This window comes from Dendrobates tinctorius, unplaced genomic scaffold, assembly GCF_039654945.1.
Source record: "Dendrobates tinctorius isolate UK_male_01 unplaced genomic scaffold, ASM3965494v1 ptg000079l, whole genome shotgun sequence".
Classification (NCBI taxonomy): Eukaryota; Metazoa; Chordata; class Amphibia; order Anura; family Dendrobatidae; genus Dendrobates; species Dendrobates tinctorius.
Window position 1 is genome coordinate 4,089,606 of NW_027361747.1, and position 18,840 is coordinate 4,108,445.

Below are 18,840 nucleotides of genomic sequence, written 5' to 3' on the forward strand. Positions count from 1 at the left end.
GGGAAATGTGCGGCGCTAGCCATTGATCTCCCGACAGTTGCCATGGGTTATCTCCTGCTGTTCGGAGGTCAGCAGCGACGCAGCCGGGTGATGACCAGCGCTAGCCGGTCATCTCCCGGCTGCGGAAGTATCCCGACTGGCGCTAGCGATCTCGCTCATACTCACCTCGTCATCCGTTTCGGTCTGGACGGTGTCATGGTCCGGTCCGCCGCCTCCTATCTTCTAACGATGATGTGCTCTTCTTTCCTTCCTGTCGTGGCTCCAGCGCAAGTGTACTTTATCTGCCCTGTTGAGGGCAGAGCAGAGTACTGCAGTGCACAGGCGCCGGGAAAGGTCAGAGAGGTCTGGTGCCTGCGCACTGCAGTATTCTGCTCTGCCCTCAACAGGGCAGAGCAGTGTGCCTGCGCCAGAGCCACGACAGGAAGGAAAGAAGAGGACGGCATCACATGAAGATGGGAGGGGCCGGACCAGACAGCGACACCCATCGGACCAGACTTCGGGGTGAGTATAATCTAACTCTTTTCTTATCGTTCAGGTTACACTGGGGGCTTAGCTACAGCATTACAGAATGCTGTAGATAAGCCCCTGATGGCGGTGCCGGCAGCACATATTCGAAAAAAGGGTGACAGATTCTCTTTAAATCTTCATAAATAAACTACATACATATTCTAGAATACCCGATGCGTTAGAATCGGGCCACCATCTAGTAACTTTATATTTAGATTATACTCCCACAAAATGAAAACATTAAAATAAAAAATAATATATGTGTGTTTGTTTCTGACAGTTTCAGATTTTAATTCCTAAGCACTTTTGGTCATGTTTTTGAATGCTGACACCATATCTCTTCACAAAAATGCAAGACAGCCTTTTGCTCCCATTTACAATGTTCCTAATTTCGATCTCAGGGAGTTTTTTCAGGTCATTAAGACAATGAATTTTGTTATGTGGTGACTGTTATGCCTTTTAAAAATTATATAAAATCATTTAGCGTAGATGCTTTTCCCTGCGGCTGCTCAGGTGGTTGTTATATGGGATTAAATATGTAGGGCAAATACTATACAGCAATGAAAAAATATGCAATATTAAATTATATTTGCAGCAAGTATGCACAGATGTTTTGGACAATAAAAAAAGTTATGTTGCTAATTAAATTTACAGTTGGATGCAGTTTCAATGCCAACGAAGTTTCTTAATTAAGCCAATAACATTCATGCTTCACCTGTTGTTGCAATATCTGAGTTTGCATGATGAAATGACTATTTTGCACTATTTTGTTTACTTTTAATTTCTTTTGAACTGAAGCGCAAGGGATGCAACAAAATCATTTGTAACTAGAGTTGAGCGATACCGTCCGATACTTCAAAGTATCGTATCGGATGGTATCGGCCGATCTTTAAAAAAAGTATCGGTATCGCCGATTCCGATACCGGAAGTCCCATTCAAGTCTATGGGACTTCCGGTATCGGAATAAGAAAAACCCTTTCCTGCCCTTGTACAGCCTCTCTGGGGTCTGTACGGGCCTTTCGGGGGGCTGTGCCGGCCTGCCAGGGGGTCTGTGCAGGCTCCGGTGGTCTGTGCCGGCCTGCCGGTGGTCTGTGCAGGCTCCGGGGGGCTGTGCCGGCCTGCCGGGGGGCTGTGCCGGCCTGCCGGGGGGCTGTGCCGGCCTGCCGGGGGGCTGTGCAGGCTCCGGGGGGCTGTGCCGGCCTGCCGGGGGGCTGTGCCGGCCTGCCGGTGGTCTGTGCAGGCTCCGGGGGTCTGTGCAGGCATCGTCCGATGGGACTACAAGTCCCATCGGGCGATGCCTGCTACCATGACAGTGATTGACACATTAGCCAATGATGGGACAGTAGTAGTCCCATCATCCGGCTAATGTGTTGAATGTAAAAAAAAAAAAAAAATTACATGCTACATACATACAACATGCATACTACATACATGCTACATTCATACTACATACTACATACATACCACATATATACTACATACATACTACATGCATGCTACATGCATAACACATATATACTACATGCATGCTACATACATACTACATACTACATATATACTACATGCATGCTACATACATACTGCATGCTACATGCATGCTACATACATACTACATACATACTACATGCATGCTACATACATACTACATGCTACATACATACTACATATATACTACATGCATGCTACATACATACTACATGCTACATACATACTACATATATACTACATGCATGCTACATACTACATGCTACATACATACTACATATATACTACATGCATGCTACATACATACTACATGCATGCTACATACTACATGCATGCTACATGCATGCTACATACATACTACATGCTACATACATACCACATATATACTACATACATACAATACATTCATACAATACATACATAGACATACAGTACATATAACATAGAGTAACATACTTACCAATACTTGTCACATTGTTCCCCGAAGCCATTGTCTTTTCCGGGATAAATATTAACATAACAAACCACAAAAATACTCACCCACGATCCGAAGCAGTCCACGAGTGTGTCCCACGACGATCTTGGGTAGAGAACTGCAGCATCAGATGATGCTGCCGTTCTCTACGGGCTGCAGGAATCCAATGACGGAAGGTAGGTATCCTTCCGCACTGTATTCCTCCGCCACTTAAAAAAAAAAAGTCCCTAGTCTCACTTTATGCCATTGCTGTGTGGGAATTTCCCACACAGCAATGGCATAAAGTGAGACTAGGGACTTTTTTTTTTTAAGTGGCGGAGGAATACAGTGCGGAAGGATACCTACCTTCCGTCATTGGATTCCTGCAGCCCGTAGAGAACGGCAGCATCATCTGATGCTGCAGTTCTCTACCCAAGATCGTCGTGGGACATACTCGTGGACTGCTTCGGATCGTGGGTGAGTATTTTTGTGGTTTGTTATGTTAATATTTATCCCGGAAAAGACAATGGCTTCGGGGAACAATGTGACAAGTATTGGTAAGTATGTTACTCTATGTTATATGTACTGTATGTCTATGTATGTATTGTATGAATGTATTGTATGTATGTAGTATATATGTGGTATGTATGTAGCATGTAGTATGTATGTAGCATGCATGTAGTATGTATGTAGTATGTATGTAGCATGTATGTAGCATGCATGTAGTATATATGTAGTATGTATGTAGCATGCATGTAGTATGTATGTAGTATGTATGTAGCATGCAGTATGTATGTAGTATGTATGTAGTATATATGTAGTATGTATGTAGTATGTATGTAGTATGTATGTAGCATGCAGTATGTATGTAGTATGTATGTAGTATATATGTAGTATGTATGTAGTATATATGTAGTATGTATGTAGCATGTAGTATGTATGTAGCATGCATGTAGTATGTATGTAGCATGTAGTATGTATGTAGTATGTATGTAGCATGTATGTAGCATGCATGTAGTATATATGTAGTATGTATGTAGCATGCATGTAGTATGTATGTAGTATGTATGTAGCATGCAGTATGTATGTAGTATGTATGTAGTATATATGTAGTATGTATGTAGCATGTAGTATGTATGTAGCATGCATGTAGTATGTATGTAGTATTTTTTTTTTTTTTTTTTTTTTTTAACATTTAACACATTAGCCGGATGATGGGACTACTACTGTCCCATCATTGGCTAATGTGTCAATCACTGTCATGGTAGCAGGCATCGCCCGATGGGACTTGTAGTCCCATCGGACGATGCTTGCACAGACCCCCGGACATCAGCACAGCCCCCCGGCAGGCCGGCACAGCCCCCCGGCAGGCCGGTACAGACCCCCACAGGGTGCACAGACCACCGGCAGGCCGGCACAGCCCCCCGGCAGGCCGGTACAGACCCCGGGCAGTCCACACAGCCCCCCGGCAGGCCGGCACAGCCCCCCGGCAGGCCGGCAGAGACCCCCGGAAGGCCCGAAATGACGGCGCATCATGATGCGCACACACCGCGCATCATGATGACGTCAGGCCGTCAATCAACTGAACTTCCGATTCCGATGCCGAATTCCGATATTGAAAAAATATCGGAAGTCGGTATCGGAATTCCGATACAGCAAGTATCGGCCGATACCCGATACTTGCGGTATCGGAATGCTCAACACTATTTGTAACTGTTACATTTTTCAATGTAAATTCTGGGAATTTATATGGAATGTAATGAGACATTTGTCCCAGTTTTCTGGAATAAAAAATTTACAAATGTTAGTTTTTGTAGAAAGATGTATAACTTTTTGGCATTTTCCACACTATTTTTCTCTCACCACATTTGAAATATGGCTGGAAAAGTGGGAGTGCTTAGGCAAATAGGTTCAAGCTAGATCTATGATTTTGGGCCTAGATCAATCAAAACTAGCATTTGGTACTCCGGTCTTCACGAAACATACACTGGAGTAAGATGAATCAAACTCACTAAAAAACATGTGCCTTTGTGGCATTGATGAAATTCTCAGACGTCATCCATCATGACCACTCCAGCTAAGCTTCACCAACTTTTCAAAAAAAGTGGCAGATATGGCCTGGGATTGGCAAAAAAACTGCAAAAAGTCACATAATATTTGTATAACTACTGTACTATTTGTGCATACATTTTGAAACATTTCACACTGATTTAATTCTGGTGAAAAGTGATTAACTTGGTCCTTTGATTTTTTTTTTGTAAAAGTCGACATTTTAGAAAGTCGCAATTCTGACTCTAGTATAGGGAGTGGTGTAGCAACTCAGCCTCCAGAGCAAAATTGGCTTCAAAAAGTTCTCCCATGATATTGCCTCCCCCCTATACATCATCTATCAGACCCACACACTCTATTTACTTTGATATCTGTGTACTTCTGTTGCACTACAGCAACAATCTGTGAATATACTGTGCAAAAAAAGTCAGTTGATTGCAAACTTTGCTTAATATCTAAAGGGAATCTATCAGCTTGTAAGATTGGTATGGGCAGAGGTGTTCTTTTGCAATTGGTGAAATGGGTTCCTCTGAGCATGTCTATGATATCGTTAGCTGTAGATATTTCCCACTCAGACCGCATAACTGTAAGTCGTGTACTAGGGTGTGTTCTTCAGGATACAGCGAAGTCACGGGCGAGGAAACTGATTCTTCCACAGTTCACTCATCGTAATTAATTTACTTAGGTATGTGGCTGAATCAATCAGATAATAGAAAACATTCAAAACTTTATGCAGACATTCATCCAGAAGGCTGAGACTCTTGTGCTATACAGTGTGGCACTCAAACAATCTGTACCTACTACACGTTATATGCAAAAATCCATTGAAAAATGGAGACAGCACACAATTCAAATCCAAGATTTAAAGTTGCCAAATTTTAATAGCCCATCACAGCGACGTTTCGGCTCATGTTGAGCCTTTTTCAAACAACACAATAGTGTTTGGTCAGTATTTTGCATCAGTGTTTGTATGTCAAAGCCAGGAATGGAACTTACCGAGAAAAAAATATAATTGAAAGACTGACTCCTGTACCTTATTTTGGAGACATTCCTGGTTTTGGCATACATATACTGATGAAATACTGATCAAAAATACTGATGTGTGAAAGAGGCCAAACAAAGTGCGCATGTCTCAGGCTAGTTTCACACTAGCTTATTTTCCACGCAGCGCTCGGCGCCGCTAAGCCCCGCCCCCTGCCTGTTCCCTGCCCGCCCCATCCGGTCATCACCGCCTACTATCGCACACAGCTGCATGCGATCTGTGCATCCTATCTTTAGCATAGGGTGTGCAGACCGTGCGCAGACCGTGCGCTAGTAGGATTTAAGCGTGCGCTGCGCACTTTTGAAGGTGCGCCGGTGTGCGCCGAGCGCACATGTTGCATTTTGGCGCGCTCGGCGCTCCTTCAAAAGTGCGCAGCGCACGCTAAAATCCTACGTGCGCATGGCCAACTCACGGTCTGCGCACCCTATGCTAAAGATAGGGTGCGCAGATCGCATGCAGCCGTGTGCGATAGTAGGCGGCGATGACCGGATGGGGCGGGCAGGCAGCCGGCAGGGGGCGAGGCTTAGCGGCGCCGAGCGCTGCGTGGAAAATAAGCTAGTGTGAAACTAGCCTCAGAAAGGAAAACAAAAAAAATCACATGACCGGGAGTGCACACCAACCTGCGTATGTGCAGTAGATTATTCCTAACACCGTCTCCATTTCAGTTACTGGCAAAACATAATTGTGCATAAAAAGATATAGTCTGCGCTTCTTAAACAGACGCTCATAAATGAGCAATGGAAAGCGTTACCGCATAGGACATATATGTCCATAACTTAGGCTATGTGCACATGGTGCGTATTTTTCCACTCGGATTTTGCACAATCCACAGGTAAATCTGCAGGTCAAAAGACCTGTGGTTTACCTGCGGATTAGCCTGTGGTTTTTCCCTGCGGTTTATCACCTCCACAATGGAGGAGATGGCAAACCGCAGCGGAATCCGCAGAAAAGAATGACATGTCAATTCTTTCTGCGGATTTGAAACCGCAGGCAAAACCGCGCGGAAAAATTCAAAAATGTCAATTTTCCATAGGATAGAATGGTACTGTACATCACCTGCAGTTCTGCTGCGGATCCACAGGGCCAAATCTGCTGCGGATCCGAAGCAGAATCCCCACCGTGTGCACATAGCCTTAAAAGTGGGTAAAGCCCAAACATTGGTATTAGAAACTCCACATACACAGTAACTCAAGAAAAAAAGGGCAAGAAAGACAACCTTATTAAGCAGCTTATGCAAAGCGGAAAAAGTGGACCTTACATTCTTTTTCATGAAAAAGGAGCATGTATCAGCCCTCAATAACTCAAAAAAAGGTCCACATAAGAAAATGGAGGTTCAAAACTCAATGTTATTCAGCAACAGCTGAGGCTGAAACCACAATGGTGTGTACATCCCCCATTAGCTGGGGCTGGATACACTCCATAAATGGACAAGGGGGAGACACATGCCTTGTGACAGACATGATCTCGATCCCTTATACCAATAGGGCATCATATACCTCATACGCCATATGTCTGCAAAATTGTGAGTATAAAAGTACTACCATATAAACCTCCCAAGCAATTTCCATTTTAATTACAAAAATGCACAACAACAGAATAACAAGCAGACCAGAAATAATTTATTTGACAAAAAACTCCATAAATAAGGTAAGTCATAGACCATGATTCTTGAAGTAATTTCTGATTTCACAGATTATCTAAAAATGAAAAAAAAAGAAAAAAAGAAAAAATAATAAAAATTAATACCATCAAAATGCTACATCCATAAAGTTTTAACCGTTAGTGTAGTAACTGTCTCAAATGGGTACACCTTGCCGTGGTGGGACAGCTTTATACTTTTTTCATCAAAACAGTGTTTACCAAGTACCCTATGTTATTTAATGCACTTGCTTTTTTACTTATTTATTTTCATTAGCATATATACACACATTGTCCTTTACTTTGGTTTTGCTTGCTTTTATGGCCAGTGTGGACATGCTTTTACATCATGCATGTCATTCAAGTCTACTCTAGTTCAGTATTTTTTTTTTTTTTCTTCAGCATTTTTGTATTCAGTACAAATAGGGTGTGGCCTCCTTTCTACTGAGCTGTGTAGTTCACTTAGGCCGGGGTCACACTGGCGAGGAATACGGACGAGTGAGAGGCGTTAAAAGCATGCATTACACATAGACAAATTATTCTCTATGGGTTTGCTCCCAACAGCTGTATATTTCTCGGCCGTATTCTACGGTCCGTGCCAATTGCAGCTTGCTGCGATTGTCAGCGTACTACGCCCGTAGTACGCCAATGCAAGTCTATGGGTGCGCTTAAAATACGCATTACACACGGACCAGATGTGTGACTTGCGAGAAATACGCACTCAGTGTCCTTTAGAAAAGCCGTCAATTCAGTGCGCTATACAGTAAAATCACACTGACAGGTTTTATAACGCAAACGAAAGAATAGATATAGACACATAGAATACACACATTATATATATATATATATATATATATATATATATATACACACACATGTCATTGAGACACACATACATATATATATATTTCACAGAGTTCTTCATAGCAGAATAGCCGCTAATTCAATTGCCGGCTTCTGTCAAATCATTCCCCAACCCGACATGAAATGACACATGGTTTACATACAGTAAACCATTTCCTTTCATGTTTTTTTTTGGATGTCTTTCATTAGTAATTAGATGAGGGTTGATGTTTAAAATTTGGGAGGTGTAGGTGTTAATTTAAGGGGTTAATTTGTTGTAAAAAGAATGTGTGGGCTCCCGCATTGACAAATTACCGCGGGAGCCCACACATTTTTTTACAACTAATTAACCCCTTAAATTAACACCTACACCTCCCAAATTTTACACATCAACCCTCATCTAATTACTAATGAAAGACATACAAAAAAAACATGAAAGGAAATGGTTTACTGTATGTAAACCATGTGTCATTTCATGTCGGGTTGGGGAATGATTTGACAAAAGCCGGCAATTGAATTAGCGGCTATTCTGCTATGAAGAACTCTGTGAAATATATATATATATATATATATATATATATATATATGTGTCTCAATGACATGTGTATATATATATAAATATATATATGTATTCTATGTGTCTATATCTATTCTTTCGTTTGTGTTATAAAACCTGTCATAGGGCTCCATTATATGTCCATTTTACAAGCCTGCGAGAAAATCTCACCATACGGATTGCATGCGGATGCCATACGGATTACATACGGATGCAGACATGCGCAAAATACGCGACCACACCTTGCTTACGGATGACATAGACTATTTAGGGGTCATTCATCCGTATTACGCCTGTAAACTACGGACCGTATTTTGCGTCGGTTAGTGTGACCCCGGCCTCATAGTCCCTCTGAAGCTGGGTGTCCGTTTGGGACCCAGAGACTCTGCCACTATTCACACTAGGTATGTTTTAACTGTAAGGCCGGGGTCACATGTTTAGTATTACATCTCTGAACATTTCTTCATTGCAGGTATGCTATTGTATGTGATATATTCTAGAGCCTTTTTTATGTATGTCCACTTACTGGAGGGAGCTCTTTGGGCTTTATTATAAGCCTTTGTGATAGTTTCTTGTCATTGTATGACTTTTTAATGTTTTTACATGGATGTTGTCTTTTTGTTACCAATAAAATTTGTAATTTTTGCAGTGATCCCTGCATTTTGGTCAGTAGCTTTCTCTCCATTTTCTCACCTCCCATCTGGCTGTAACGTTAAGTCTCTGTAATGGACTGAGTGGTAGAAACACTGTGATGTGATCTGAGGAAAGCCTGGAGTGCTTCACCAAGTCCGATCTTGGATGCATGGTGGTAGTCGATACCACGATCCAAGGAGAAACGAGGGAGGTGGGACCAGGTGCTACACCAAGACTGAGCTCGGGCAGATGGCAGCTGACCCAAGGGTTGGTAGACTTGGCAAGCACAGGCAGACACAGATGACAAACAGGTAGGTTGGTATGGCTGGCTGGCTGACAGGCATGCTGGTACAACTGTTAGACAGGCAGGCTGGTACAGCTGATAGACAGACAGATGTGAACTGCTGATAGACAGGCAGACAGGCATGGCTCATAGACTGGCAGACAGGCCTTGCTTGGCACATTGTACCATGGACACAGGCAGTGTAGGGAGAGGTGCTGATGAGAGAGGGCAAGAATTTTACAGTTGTGGCCAAAAGTATTGACACCCCTGCAATTTTTTCAGATAATACTCAGTTTCTTCCTGAAAATTATTGCAAACACAAATTCTTTGTTATTATTATCTTCATTTAATTTGTCTTAAATGAAAAAACACAAAAAGAATTGTCCTAAAGCCAAATTGGATATAATTCCACACCAAACATAAAAAGAGGGTGGACAAAAGTATTGGCACTGTTCGAAAAATCATGTGATGCTTCTCTAATACTTTTGTCTGGCCCATTTTTTGAGTTTTGTGTGAAATGATCAATGTTTTGCTTTTTGCTTCATTCTCTTTTGTGTTTTTTCATTTAAGACAAATTAAATGAAGATAATAATACCAAAGAATTTGTGATTGCAATCACTTTCAGGAAGAAACTGAGTATTATCTGATAAAATTGCAGGGGTGTCAATACTTTTGGCCACAACAGTAGCTGCGTGTTAGCTAGGGATTCTACCACATTTATATTTCTGTGAAGTATAACAACAGTCTTTCTCAGGGCTAAATATAATCAATATTAATAACGATGGTAGCAGCACTTAGAGATTGTGCTGAAGCGATCGTGTAGAACAGGAAAGGGTGAATTGCAAGTCCTTTATGCTGCAGCCTGCATCTGATACCAAAATCTCTTTTTAAGACTAATAATATTCTTTTTGCTCTTAATCCTGCAAATTGTTCTGGCAGGGAAATTCTATACAACATTTTTACTCAATAGTATTGCTATATTGATACTGCAGTCTCATATGTTCATCTCAATGGGGCAAATTTTCCTGACATTGTAATACTGCAATTTTTTTGAGAAGTAACATGCTATATGGCATTTATCATGCTACAGTACGGCCTCAAAACCCCCCCAAAAGAAATTGTTTTTTTTAAAAATCACATTGCTATATTTATACTGCAGTGTCAAATGTTCATGTGAGGTGTGCAAATTTGCCTGGCATTGTAATAATGCCATTTTTTTAAGCAGTAAAATTTTATATGTCTTTTATCATCCTACAGTTGGGCCTCAAAACCACCCAAAAAAAAGAAATTGTTAAAAAAAAAAGTCACATTGCTCTGTTTGATACATCAATCTAAGGTGTGAAAATTTGCCTGGCATTGTAATACTGCCTTTTTTTGAGCTGTGAAATTTTATACAGCATTTAGTGTGCTACAGTTGGGCCTTAAAACCCCTAAAAAAAGAAACTATTAAAAAAATCACATTGCTATATTTTTACTGCAGTCTCATACATCTGTCTGAGGTGTGCAAATTTGCCTGGCATTGTAATACAGCCTTTATTTGAGCTGTGAAATTTTATATGGCATTTAGCATGCTACAGTTGAGCCTTAAAACCCCCCAAAAAATAAATTGTTTAAAAAAATTATTGCATTGTTGTGTTTATACTGCAGTCGCACATGTCCATCTGAGGTATGCAAATTTGTCTGGCATTGTAATACAGCATTGTTTTTGAGCTGTGAAGTTTTGCATGGCTTTTATCATGCTACAGTTGGGCCTCAAACCTCCCAAAATAGTTTGTTAAATAAATTGTATTGCTATATTTATACTGTAGTCTCATATGTCCATCTGAATTGGGCAAATGTTGTTGGCATTCCAATACTGCAAATGTATGAGCAGAGAAATTTTATGCAGCATTTATCATGCTACAGTTCGGTCTCAAAACCCCCCAAAAAACAAATTGTTAAGAAAAATCGCATTGCTATAATTATTCTGCAGTCTCATACCTCAGTCTGAGGTGTTCCAATTTGCCTGGCATTATAACACAGACTTTTTTTAACTGAGAAAATTTATGCAGCATTTATCACGCTACAGTTTGGCCTCAAAACCCCCCAAAAACAAATTGTTAAAAAACAATCACATTGCTATAATTATGGGGCAGTCTCATATGTCAATCTGAGGTATGCCGATTTGCCTGGCATTGTAATATAGCCTTTTTTTTGAACTGTGAAATTGTATATGACATTCATCATGCTAGAGTTGGCCCTCAGAGCCCCCACATTGCTATATTGATACTGCAGTCTTATACTTCTATCTGAAGTGGGCAAATTTTTCTGGCATTGTAATACTGCAATTTTTTCAACAGTGCCATTTTATATGGCATTTATCGTGCTAGAGATGAGACTCAAAACACACACAAAAAAACTTTGGCTTCAAATAGCATTGGTATATTGATACTACATCCATCTGTAGTGGGCAAATTTTGCTGGGATTGTAATACTGTCTGCAACGTTTTCTCAACAGGGATATATCATATGTAATTTAAAATAGGCAAGGGAAGGTAAAGGATGGGGAAGTAGATGTGATGCTGATGGTGGATGCAGAGGCCCTGGATGTGGTCAAGGTGAAACTGTGCCTGCCGCGGGAGCACAACAAACACACATCATGTCGATCCAGCTTGATGTCACACTTTGTATGGGGGAGTAAAACATCACTCTTTAAGCTAAACCAGTGTAAATTGATTGTGGGATGGATAGCAGATAATGCTTCCAGCCGCTTTGCCAGCACCACCCTGTCTACCACACGGTCCAGTCTCAGTAGTCGTGATTCTGCACCACATACAGTAATCCTTGCCCTGACCCTCCTTCCACCCACCATGCCGAGTGCATGGAGACAAGTGTTTCCACACTTGGCCACTCAGAGGGCTGTTCACATTTCCACTTATAAAGTCTGGCCTCTTGCCCTACCCATTCCAAATGGATCATGAGGATATCGCATGTAGCGATGCTCAAATATTTGAGCAGCCAAGCTCACAAGAAGGTGACAGTGGGAAAATGCATTTACTATCGCAAGAGCTGGATGATGACACACAATTGCCAGCAAGTTGTGTTGTTACTTCAGCACTTCAGCAAGTCAGGAGGAGGACCAGGGTGCAGAGGTGGAAGATGAGGTGGTGGACAATGAAGTCACTAACCCAACCTTGGAAGGTTACATGCAGAGTGAGAAGGGCAGCACACAGGGTGAGGGATCTGCACCACTACAACAGGCAGGATAGGCAGTGTGGTGGCCAGAGACACAAGGCAGGTGACTGATCCACAGAGCATCAACAAGAGTGAAGTAGCCATGCCAAGAAATATGTGTTCCTGAGTCTGGCATTTTTTAAAGACAATCCAGTTAACCCAAAAAGGCCATTTGCAACATATGCAATGCCAGCATCAGCAGAGTCAGCACAACTAAGAGCATGACCACTAATAGCATGCTTAGGCACATGCAAGCAAAGCACCTGACTACTTGGGCCGAATGCCAGGGTCCAGAAACAGTGTCTGCAGGTGACACCACTGTCTCTTTTCTGTTCTACGGGCACGCCAATCCACTGTCCTTGATGTGCGTGAAGATGCCTCCCATCTTGCACCTGTTGCACACTTGCAACCACCATCAGTAACCATGTCCACGTCCTTGTCCCAGCACAGAATTCAGTTGTCCTCAGCCCAGTCCTTGGAGTGCAAGCATAAATATGCAGCCACCCACTTACAGGCTGCAAAGCTAAATGGCCACATTTCCAGACTGCATGCCATGGAAATCTTGCTGTTTAGGCTTGTGATGATGGAACTTTTCTGCAACTTCATGACAACAGCTGTCCCTTGTAACATGGTCCCCAGCCACCACAAACACCTGAACAAGTGCTTGTGACCATGAACGCTACATTTCCCTGACTGCATACTGGGTGAACATTGTGGAAGCCGGGACTCTGTCGGACCCTGGAACGGAACACATGCTACTGACACCGAGGATTATGGGCCCTGGTTCAATCAGGGTTGCTCCTAACTTCAACAACAGCTCCTGCACCTCCTCATCACTCTCCAGTTCCTAAATGTCAACATCAGTTGCATGTTAGATGTACTCCAGTACTGCCTTAACCAAGCGGCAACAAGCTGTCCTGAAGCTAATATGCTAAGGTGATAAACTGCACATCGCAGCGGAGTTGTTGAAAGGTCTAAGAGATCAGACTAATCTGTGGCTATCACCCTTGAACCTAAAACCAGTCATGGTCATGTGTGATAATGGCCATTACCTGGTGGCAGCTCTAAAACTTGGCAACCTCGCACATGTACTATGCCTGCTCAAGTTAGTGGTCCAGCGGGTCAAAACTTTACCAAGATTCACGTTGATATTCCGGTCAGCCTCCGCACATAAGCGCTGATGAGTGGGCATAGATGTCTGACATTTGTACTGCTCTTCAAAACTTTGAGGACTTTGGTGAGTGGCGAAGATGCCATAATTAGTGTCACCATCCCGCTTCTCTGTCTACTGAAACATTTGCTGCTCACAATTAAAGAGGAGGCTTTGCAGGCAGAACAAGTTGAGATGGAAAAAGAAACTATACTGGGTGATACTTCACAGCCCAGCCTAATCCCATATTCTCAACGCGTATTGGGTGATAATGAGGAGGAGGATGAAGAGGAACAAGAGCTGGTTGCCTGCGCTACAGACAGTGGTACCCACAACACCTTCATCCCGTCTGTTCAGCGTGGATGACCTGAAGACGAGGAGGAGAGTGTGGACGAGGAGAAGGACAATGAGAACAACATGGACAGTCGCTCTCTTTGCAGGGACAGGGAAGTCTTGGCTGTTGGCAATCTGGCACATATGGCTGAGTTTATGTTCACTGCCTTTCCCATGACCCTCATGTTGTATGCACTAATTATGGCTTGGTCACTCTTCTAGACCCACAACACATGGAGAACTTTACATCTTTCCTTCCTGTGGCGGAGAGGTCTAATGAAATGTTGCAGTACCAGAAGACCCTATTTGAAGAATTATTTAAAAAGTTCCCATCTGACAACGCTGGTGCTAGAGGTCACAGTTTCTTGGACAACCAAGTAGTGGAGACTAGAGAGACACACACCAGATGCAGCAGAGGCAGGGGAACACTCTTGAAGGTCTTGGACAGTTTTCTCAGACCCTTCCAGCGACCAGGCCTGATGCGCAGGCTACTCTGACAAGGAGGGTAAAGTTACTGTTCCGAACGGTGCCGAAAGAGTACCTTTCCAACCGTACCAACATCCTCCTTGAAAACTCTGTGCCTAACAACTATTGGTAATCCAAGCTATACACATGGCATGAACTGTCTCTCTACACCTTGGAGGTCCTGGCCTACCCTGCCACCAGCGTTTTGTCAGAGCTGGTTTTTAGTGCCTCCGAGTGTATTATAACTGATAGGCACATTCGCCTGTTAACTGAAAATACAGACAGGCTGACTCTTATAAAATAAACAACGACTGGATTGGGCCAGACTTCTGTATACCACCAGATGACAGAAGCGGAACATAAACTCAAATCCAGTGTTTTTTTTTCTGGTTTATTTGCATGCACTCTTCCCCACCCAAACATGGATATACGCTTAAGAATTTTGTCATGTTTGCGGTATTCTCCTCCTCCATCACCACTATATTAACAGGGTTAATATATATATATAATCAGAAAAAAATACAGGCAGCACTCCAAAATTTAGCAGCTGCTAATGGATCAGTAAAGCAACATTTTTTCACTTTAATTTTTGGAATGCTGCCTGTTTTTTTCTGATTTTCTATTTCGGAGGTTTGGACATCACCTTAACTTGCCCCTGGCTTCTTTTGGTAGTCCTGTCAAATTTTCTTTAATTATATATATATATATATATATATATATATATATATGTATATATATTGAATATGTATATAATGTATATAATGAAGAAGATGGTTATTTGATCCTCTGCTGATTTTGTAAGTTTGTCCACTGACAAAGACATGAACAGTCTATAATTTTAAGGGTAGGTTAATTTTAACATTGAGAGATAGAATATCAAAAATAAAATCCAGAAAATCAAATTGTATAAATTATATAAATTTACTTGCATTTTGCAGTGGAAAATAAGTGTTTGATCCCCTACCAACCATTAAGAGTTCTGGCTCCTATAGACTAGATAGACGTTCCTAATCAACTCGTTACCTGCATCAAAGACAGCTGTCATACATAGTCACCTTTATAAAAGACTCCTGTCCACTGACTCAATTAATCAGTCAGACTCTAACATCTACAACATGGGCAAGACCAAATAGCTTTCTAAGGATGTCAGGGACAAGATCATAAACCTGCACAAAGCTGGAATGGGCTACAAATCTATATGTAAGACACTAGGTGAGAAGGAGACAACTGTTGGCGCAATAGTAAAAAAACAGAAGAAATACAAAATGACTGTCAATCGACATCAATCTGGGGCACCATGCAAAATCTCACCTCGTGGGGTATCCTTGATCATGAGGAAGGTGAGAGCTCAGCCTAAAACTACATAGAGGGAACATGTTAATGGTCTCAAGGCAGCTGGGACCACAGTCACCAAGAAAACCATTGGTAACACATTACAGCGTTAAGGTTTAAAATCCTGCAGTGCCCGCAAGGTCCCCCTGCTTAAGAAAGCCCATGTGCAGGCCGTCTGAAGTTACCAATGAACACCTGGACGACTCTGTGAATGATTGGGAGAAGATGCTGTGGTCAGATGAGACAAAAATTGAGCTCAACGGCATTAACTCAATTTGCTGTGTTTGGAGGAAGAGAAATGCTGCCTACGACCCAAAGAACACCGTCCCCACTGTCAAGCTTGGAGGTGGAAACATTATATTTTGGGGGGATGTCTCTGCTAAGGGCACAGGACTACTTCACCACATCAATGGGAGAATGGATGGGGTCATGTACCGTAAAAGGAGTGACAACCTCCTTCCCTCCACCAGGATATTAAAAATGGGTCATGGCTGGGTCTTCCAGCAAGACAGTGACCCAAAACATACAGCCAAAGCTACAAAGGAGTGGCTCAAAAATAAGCACATTAAGGTCATGGAGTGGACTAGCCTGTCTCCAGACCTTAATCCCATAGAAAACTTATGGAGGGAATTAGCAACAGCCTCAAATTCTTAAAGATTTAGAGATGATTTGCAAAGAGGAGTGGACCAAAATTTCTCCTCACATGTGCGCAACCCTCATCATCAACTAAAAAAAATGTCTGACTGCTGTGCTTGCCAGCAAGGGTTTTGTCACGGACGTGGCTTGTGGAACTACTGTGCCACAGACAGCGGAGAGCCTGGAGGGCTCACCTGACTGTTCACTAGAGCCTCTGATGGTGAAGTTAGACTTGGCTCCCAATGAACGCCAGGTGTCACTCCAGGAGAGACCAATGGTCGCGCACCAACTGGGCCCAGAAGGACAGACTGGATAGAGCAGAAGGCAGAGTACAACTGACCAAGTTTGTATCTGAGTGCAGCAGAGTTTATGTCAGAATGCAGCAGACTGAGTTTGTGTCAGAGTTCAGCAGACAGGGTGTGCATCAGAGTGCAGCAAGCAGAATTTGCACTTAGAGTGCAGCAGGTAGGAATTACACTAGAGTGCAGCAAGCAGTATTTGCACTTGGGTGCAGCAGGTACTGGTATTCAATCTTACACAACGTAGACTGCAAAACAGGAAGGTTGCTCAGGCACCTCCCCAGTGGGGATGAAGCAATATATACATAATGTCCCACAGCTATTGGCTGGGGAGGACATAGCAAGTGCACGCACTGACCTTTTAAGAGGATGGGAGTGCACGCACGCATGCCCTAAGGACATAGCCCGAAGACCGGCTGGAAGCATGCAGAGTATGGGGAAGGGAAGAACTGATCGCAGCATGGGTGAGTGAAGAGACACACTGGAGACCCTGCCTGTCTGAGCAGGACTCCGGCGTGGTGCTCACAGTAGCCCCCTTTACACCCCCTCCTCTTTAAGATTTTGAGGAATATCTGGAGGAGAATTGGAGCATGAATGTTCTCTTTTGGCTCCCAGGATATCTCTTCGGAAACAAATCCCTTCCAGTCAACAAGGAAGAAGGTCTAGCCTCTCACCTTCTTGATGGCCAAGATGCTCTTCACTTCAAAAACATCATCCGAGGCTGTTGGCATGGGAGGGGTACTGAGATCCTTGAAGAAGGGATCGGCTTCACAAGAGATATATGGAAGGAATTTGCAATCTGTAAATAAGGAGGCAGCTTCAATTTATACGAGACCTCGCTGATCTGCTTCAGCACCTCAAAAGGCCCGATAAAGTGAGGACCCAACTTGTAAGAAGGAACCTTCAGCGGACGTACCTGGACGAAAGCCATACCTTGTCACCAGGGCGGAAGCACGGAGGATCCAGATGCCTTTTGTCTGCATGTCTCCTAATATGGCTGGAGGATGCTTCTAAAGTGGCTTTGGTGCCCTCCCTCCAGCTGAAGATGTAATTTTACAAGTTGGACTAATAAAGCATGGATTTTAATCTGGTGAGTGCTACCTCTGTCGTCTTTTTGGACAATAATAATAATCTTTATTTTTATATAGTGCTAACTTATTACGCAGCGCTTTACAGTTTGCACACATTATCATCACTGTCCCTGATGGGGCTCACAATCTAAATTCCCTATCAGTAAGTTTTTATTCATTCTCGTCTAGACTATTGTAACTCCAAACTCTCCCCCCAACCCCCTCCAATCTGTCTTGAATGCTGCAGCCAGGATCATATTCCTCGCCAATCGTTACACCGATGCCTCTACCTTGTGCCAGACATTACACTGGCTACCTATCCACTCCAGAATCCAGTACAAACTTTTTACTCTCACCCACAAAGCACTCCACAGCTCAGCACCACCCTACATCTCCTCCCTTGTTTCAGTCTACTACTCTACCCATGCCCTCCATTCTGCTGATAACCTGAGGTTAGCATCCTCAATAATCAGAACCTCGCACTCCAGTCTCCAAGACTATACACGTGCTGCACCAATTCTTTGGAATGCACTTCCCGGGTCAATACGATTAGTCCCCAATCCCTACAATTTTAAGCGTGCCCTGAAAATGCATTTATTCAGTCTGGCCTACCACCTCAACACATTAACCTAACTATCCCTGTGTGGCACAGTCAAAAGTTTTACTGTAACCAGGTTCTCCGCATCATGTTCCCACATGCTTTATGCATCTACTAGCCCTCTGGGTCTGTACTGTTACACACTTAACTTTATGGCTGCTCCAAACAATCAGGGCAATTGTTACCACCCACCTTTCGTGTCTACCTTTTTTCCTCATAGATTGTAAGCTTGCGAGCAGGGCCCTCATTCCTCT

The 18,840-nt window shown here is 42.8% G+C and overlaps 1 long non-coding RNA gene across 1 annotated transcript in view; it reads left to right on the forward strand.

Moving 5' to 3' along the window:
- Positions 1-6,999: 6,999 nt before the first annotated feature.
- LOC141096828 (uncharacterized) overlaps positions 7,000-18,840 on the forward strand; it is a 51,139-nt gene continuing 39,298 nt past the window's right edge. Inside the window, exon 1 of the long non-coding RNA XR_012233782.1 lies at positions 7,000-7,059. This is a non-coding gene — a long non-coding RNA (uncharacterized lncRNA). The remainder of the gene's footprint in view (positions 7,060-18,840) is intronic.